Raw genomic sequence first — 7,750 nt, 5'->3', positions numbered from 1 at the left:
TATTAGCTAAAAGTTTACCAACAATCTTATATTGGCAACCAATTAGGCTAATAGGTCTAAAATCTTTCACATTCTTCAGGTCTCTAATCTTGTGGATCAAAGTAAAAATGAAGCATTACCACCCTTAGGAGTCGAGGAGTGAGAATAAAAATGTGTCACAAAATCAACCACATCATGCTCCAAAATATCCCAGTAATGCTTAAAAACCCAAAAGAAAAACCATCCGGTCTCAAAGCCTTGGAAGAACCACAATCCCAAACTACATTTTTTATTTCCTCATGAGTGAAAGGAGCTTGCAGAAAACGAATCTGAGAATCAGATAAAGTAGAGAAATGAGAAGGATTAGAAATCGGTCGGGGTCCAATCTGTTTCGAAAAAAGAGATTGATAATAATCTCTTAAATCCTCCTTCACAATGTTTGGCTCATCTAACCAACAACCATCTCGTAAAACACATAAGTTCTGGATGCAACATAGAAATATCTAAATAACCTATGAATGTTAACTATATTGATCAGACACCATTCACCTATGAAATTTATATCGTAGGCAATCATCATACATAAGAGGTAGAAAATAGGACCATATAAAGGCACAAAAAATACATCTAAATATACGTGCCTCACAAGCCAAATTGATGCAAACGTTTAATCGTTGCATACCCATAATGAAAGAAAATGAGATAACGAGTCCCTTTTTCTAATCCCTTCCTTATGTTAAATTTGTATCTTTGTGCTCCATTCATAAGTATCAAGACTCTTTCGGGAGAAAGACATGGCATAATCCATTTACATAACTTTTCACCAAAATTCATTTGCTCCATAAACAAGTAAATATTTATTTAGTTTTTAGAAAATAGCATTATTAAAAAAAAGAATAAATTACCGAAATCATCACTATAGTTTGGTTAAATTTGTGTGTTTGGTCCCTAATTTTTTTTTTTTTTTCACTCGGACTGTCTCTATTGTTTTATTTGGTCGCGTTTTTCATCCCTCACAGATATGAAAAGACTATATTCGTCCCTCCCTCAAGATGAAAAGACTATATTACCCTTTCTATTCTTCGTTTTCATATGTTGCTATTTTATTTATTATTTATTAATTAAAGAAAAATAATTACTGAAATCGTCCCTCCCACTTGCACCACAACCACCATAAGCCACTGACAACCACCATAGGCACTGAAAACCACCACTAGCCACTGAAAGCCACTATCCCCCACCAGTCACCACCACCAAGCGATTCCAACATCTCTAGCATCCACCGATTTTAGCTCTAATACAGACTACGTAATCGATTTCATTAATTCACACCCCAACATTAAATCCTGAAAATCAAACTTGAACACAAAAATCAAAACCTGAACATAGAAATTAAAACCATAACAAAATCAAATTCTGAAATAAAAATCCTAACCAAAGTCAAATACCAATATCCCAAAATCAAAACCTAAACTGAAATGAAATCCGTATATGGAATCAAAACCCAAAAGCAAAACCTAATCTGAAAATGACGATGAAAGAAAAAACTTATGAAATCCTTGAAATCAAATACGGTCTTCCAGAAGAATGGGGTTAAATAAGAACAAAACTCAGTGAAGGAGATGATAGTGGTTGGAGGATTTTGGCGGACACGATGCTCCATCTATTTAGGTAGATGACGAAGAAGGAAGAGCAAGGATGGAGCAGATGGGGGCAGAAAGATGAAGAAAAAAGATTGATGATGTAGAGTGTTTGTTTCCTGGTGTCTTCCGGTGATGTTTCTAGGTGGTTCCCGGTGATGCTTTGTTGGTGGTTGCGGCTTCCGGTGAGAAACAAGAGGATAAGAATGGGATGAGAGAGATGAGTGATGATGAGGGAGGGAAAATAGATAATGAGGTGAGGGACCCATATTTTTTTATTGACCCATATTTAATCCCTAAGTTCAAAAAACCTCACGGATCGTCCCTGTGGTTTCAAAACTTTTAACATTTGGTCGTTCCGTCTAACTCCGTCAGCTTTCTACCGTTAAGTGAGGGGTATTTTCGTCATTTCAACACCCAGGGACCATTTATGAAGTTTTCTATTTTTTTGGAAATTTTTTTTTATTTAAAGGGGTCTCACCCATCTCTCTCTCTCTCTCTCTCTCTTTCTCTCTCTTTCTCTCTCTCTCTCTCTCGCCACTTTACAATGGAGGAATCCTAAAAAAAGCTACAACAATCGAAGCTGCAACAACTGTGTTACCAAATCTCGCTTATTCAAATCCCCCAAATCCCCTTAATGGCTCCATAAATCTCACACCCAACTCTACCTTCTATGGTTCTTAATGAAATCTCCAACTCACAGCTCTCCAATTCACAGTATCTGGGTCTCAACTTTTTCTACTCATTGTCTTCCCCATACACACCCACAAATAAAGAAAACCCAAAATTGGAAATTCCAGATTTGTCCACCGAATCACATCTTTAGAATCCGGTCTCGACCTGTGAAGAAGCACTACCATGGACGATCCAGAATTGCAAACCCGAAATCCCATGAGATAAACATCGAAACCCAGAAAAAATTCGTAGAATCTTGGTTTTCTTGAGTAGAATCAAATTGAGTACCATTACAGGAACCCGCTAATCTCTCATTTGCCTCAAAATGTCCCAATCTATCTAGCAGCATCTCGATCTGGTAACTTTCAAATTCCTTTATCTTGTTGGCGTTTGAGATGAGTTCATACAGAGCCTTCATCCTCTCTGCAATAAGAACAAGATTTTGAAGAAAACATAGTACGAGGTTTATAGGAAATATAAGAGACATGGGCCTGAATCTTCTAGCTCTACTTCTTTGACGTGGTTGTGATGGTGCTCCACCACCAGTGTTGCAGTTGCGGTCTCTACTCACAATTATTGACAACGATTTCAACAATGTAATTTGGAACGTAGGTCAACTACTCACTATTCACTTGTGGTTTCCAGTCTAAGACACAAACACAAGACGGAACAATAAAAACCACGCACACACATAGGGGAAGGGCGGTGATTATCGCGTCCAAAAAGTGATGATGGCAACAAGCAGCTGACAGTGGTTGGGAGATGTAACCGAAATCGACGACGCTAGGGTTGTAGGAGGTGGTATCGTCGTTGGGTTTGATGGGTGTTATATGATGCAGTGATAGTCAGAGCGACTGTATCGTGGAATCATTATAGAGAAACAAACTTCAAACAAATATGGTTACGATGATGCAATAATGATGATCATAAATTATGGACGAATGTGGTGGAGGTGAAGTTATATGATAACAAGGATTGAATTTTCCCTTTTTATTTTAGGTTGCAGGTGCTCTTCCCGTGAATGTAAGAGAGAAAACAAAGAGAAAGGGGTGGGGTGGAGTGGAGTGGGGAAGAAGGGAATAAGGGTGGGGTTGAGAGAGAGAGAGAGAGAGAAAGAGAGATAGGTAGGTACCCTTTAAATTTATTTTATTTTCTTTTTTTTTCCAAAAAAAAAAATAGAAAACTTCATAAATGGTCCCTGAGTGTTGAAATGACGAAAATACCCCTCACTTAACGGTAGAAAGCTGACGGAGTTAGGCGGAAGGACCAAATGTTAAAAGTTTTGAAACCATAGGGACGATCCGTGAGGTTTTTTGAACTTAGGGATTAAACTTGATATTTTCAAAAACCACAGGGATCATTTATGAAGTTTTGTCTTTTTTATTTTTAATAATAATCTTTAAAAGGTTAATATTAAAAAAATCGAAAAAAAATGACTAAGGGTAATATAGTCTTTTCATGTTTGTGAGGGATGAAAAACGCAACCAAATAAAACAATAGGGACGGTCCATGAACAAAACAAACGTTAGGGACCAAACATGCAAATTTAACCAAACCATAGGACGATTTCAGTAATTTGTTGAAAAAAAAAATTACTATCCAACTATAACAAATTTGAGCATTTTTTTTACAAAATACCATTAAACATCATAAAATAAGGTATTTTATAAACAGAATATTTCAATAGGTAATCATCTAATTATAATTTTCTAAAATAATTATATTTTATATAAAAATAGTCCATTACCCATTTTCTATATTTACCCAATATTTAATAGAAAACGACCAACTCAATCTTCATCGCTAATTTGAAATTATTTTCAATGATTTAATGCCTTTAAAGTTCCCATAACAAATTAAATATCTCCCAACTTTTTCTCTTCTTTCACATGCCTTCCACCACCTTTACTTTATAATTCCTTATTCTTTTCCAAAAATACTAGTCATATGATTCAGATCCAACAAAGAAAAAAAAAGTTGAATATTCTTAAGCTTTTGTTTGGGGGATAAATAAGGATTGACTATTGAGCATAAGCGTATTAAAAAAATTATTGGATAATTGCGTTGGTTATTTGATATTTACAAGGATGCATGGCGGAGGCAATATGAGGACTAGCAGGTGTGCTGCCCCTAACCTTCCCTTATTTTTCATATATTAGTTGTATCATATATTATTATTTTATTAGTAATAAACCCCATGTTTTAAGCCCAAAAGAAATCCCACCAACCTCATGTGTAACCTAATTATGTATCGACTATAATTTACCTACAAACACAATTACATACCTGTGACAATTACTAATCGTCGGCAAAGAGGGCAAGATGCTATTACAATTGAATTTACGGCACTGTCATATACCGACTTTAATTTAAGGTTTTTAAAACTTGTGGTTAATATTTTTGTTGAACGATATAATTTGCATTTTATGATAATATTTAGATTGACCTTTTAATTCTTATAATCATAAGGTAAACTTGATAGAAAAAAATCATCGATCATTTTTTCAAACAAAAAAAGATGTTCATGACCTACAACCGCATCTTGTTAATGATAATATTAGTATAGATGTTCATAATACATGCCCATAACCTCAAAAAAAAGTAATATGGAAATGCTAATTAATGTTTAATCTAAAAAAATGATATTCAAATTTATAAATGGTAAATTTAGATTCTTTGATTTTTGATCCCATACCAACTTTATAAATCAAAGTATCTTTTTACAATAATAAGATTTAATAGATGGAAAAATGTGAATTGTTGTAAAAAAATTAATATATATAAAGCTATAAGCCCCTTTATCCAAAATTCCTAACTCCACCCTTGTAAGGATGATATTGCTTCTGGAAATTTAATACGAAGTATTTTTATTTTTAAGTTTTTTGGGAATAAAAAATAATTCTGTAACGATCACACTATGCAGTTTAAGTCGAATGGAAAGTACAATATAATGTTATATAAAACAAATAAAAGTATTTCGACCAAATCAATATGAATTTTGATTCATTTCATACAAATGTTTTAAAAGGTCCCTCTGAATGCAAATCAATGAGATCAGAGAAATCAAATATTCTCCTATTTTTTCTTCTATCATTTTCTTATATACTTAATGTAGCAATTTTCATATTAAATAAACTAATAATTTGTTATCATATAAAAATAAGTAGAAAAATGTTTAATTTCTCATGAGATTGTGGTAACATCGTGATTGTATTTATTCCATGGGCTACATTCAGTTTGGCCCCAAGTAGATAGATAAGGGCTTATGGGTATGGTGCACCTCAACTTTATGGTCTTTTGGCCCAAATAATTTGGATTGGTCCTTATAGATTATAGTGTGTAGAAGGAGCTCGCTTCTCATCATGTTGTCCGTAAATGTTGTAGCATGTGTCAAAATTGGTCTTGAACTGATCCGATGTGGGTGTGAAATCCATCCGTCTTTTTACAAAAGAAAATAAAACCCGGTAATTGTTTTGACCATTTAATATTCATAGGAGGTTGTTCATGTTCGTTCATTTATGTTAGCCAAAAAACGAATGAATTCGAACGGATAAACGGAAATGAACAAATAAACAAACGAGTTTTTTTGTTCATGTTCGTTCGTTTAACAAATTACATTGTTAATGTTCATTCTTTTATGTTTGTGAACATGCTAAACGAACATAAACAAACCAAGATAAATAAATATAATTGAACATAAATTGACATAAACAAATATATAATATAGTAATGTAATAAAACACAAGTGAACATTAGAGAAAATTAGATGAACGGACATAAACAAACAACATAAACGAACGTTCACGAACATAATTAACTGAACAAGATCATTGTTTATGTTCGTTTATTTAACTAAACAAATGACAATTTGTGTTTATGTTCGTTTATTTATTAAATAACTATAGTTTGACCGGCAAGGTTGTAGGTAACAAACGTCATTAACGTTTACGACGTCTGCAATAGGTCATAGGGTTTAACGTCCATCAGTATGGGTATAAGAATTCACAAGGAGAAAACAACGATATATTTACGTAGTAATATACTTTTCTTAAACGGTCTCAAGGATATTAATTATAAGATTACTCTGTATATACGATAGGGTTATATAAAATTGAAGTCTGGTAGACAGTGGAACGTGTGACTTCCGCTTTATTTCTTGTTCCTTGTTTGGTTGTGGGCTTAGGGCAGATTCATCCTTTTAACTGTCTGTTCGATCTCGGTTATATACAACTCATATGTACTAAGTGATCATAGGAGGGTAGTATCATCGTATCGAGTTTTCAGGGCAAACACATCTTCAGCTAGTTCTTACTCATAGATAAAACTAGGTATTTTTAAACTAAGTATGGTAATTATATTTGTGCTTTTTATTCTTTGAATGATTAAGACTACAAATAAGGTTTATGGAAAATATAGGATTTTTCGGGATAAACATCGTTATTTTTACAAGCAAACATATTTACAAAAGATTCAACATTTATTTACAAACTAGTATAACATAAGGACCTGTATCGGTAAATTCTATCATTCTTTAGTTTATACGTCATAATTATATATAAATAATATATGATAGGCAGTGGAATGTGTAACTTCCGCCTTACTTCCTGTTCCTTGTTTGGTTGTGGACTTCGGACAGATTTACACATTCAACTATCCGTTCAATATTAGTTTATATATAACTAGTATGAATTCAGTGGTTGTAAAATGAACTATTGTGGTCACCATTTTACTAAGAACCATTAATGTTAATTCTGTGATTACTTAGTGAATACGTTAGAATTATATATAATGAAGATCCGATGGGTAGTGGAATGTGTGACTTCCGCCTTACTTCCTGTTCCTTGTTTGGTTGTGGGATTAGGGCAGATCCACACATTCAACTGTCTATTTGATCTGTATTATATATAATTTGTATTCACTAAATGATCACAGAAGAAACAGACACAATTATATTACTCATTAAGAGAATATAGGATTTTCTTAAGGAATACTTTCATCATATCTCAAAGAGCTATTACGGTTAACTCTGTAAGTACCTAGTGAATACATTAGGGTAATATACAATGAGGATCCGAAAATCAATGGGATGTGTGATTTCCGCCTCATTTCATGTTCCTTATTTGGTTGTGGGCTTGGAGCAGAATCACACAATCGATTGTCTGTTCGATCTAGATTATATATAACTTGTATACATTAAGTATTCGTAGAAGGAACTAGTAAGAGTCATTTTACTTATCAGTTATTACATAAGAAGATATAGGATTTCCTAGGGGGGAAACATCATATTTTACAAAGAACAAAGAATATGTTTTCTAAAACAAAACGCTTATGAACTCACCAACTTTAATGCTGACACTTTTTCAAACCACTTTTATTCTCAGGATCGTTAGTAGATACGTACCCTCTCGGGTGTTGCGAAGACGGAGCTTTATGTTGTATCTTTTGCTATAGTTTTA

Source organism: Lactuca saligna, chromosome 3 (assembly GCF_052625555.1).
Source record: "Lactuca saligna cultivar CGN05327 chromosome 3, ASM5262555v1, whole genome shotgun sequence".
NCBI classification, from domain to species: Eukaryota; Viridiplantae; Streptophyta; class Magnoliopsida; order Asterales; family Asteraceae; genus Lactuca; species Lactuca saligna.
Note: the sequence above shows the minus strand (reverse complement) of the source record.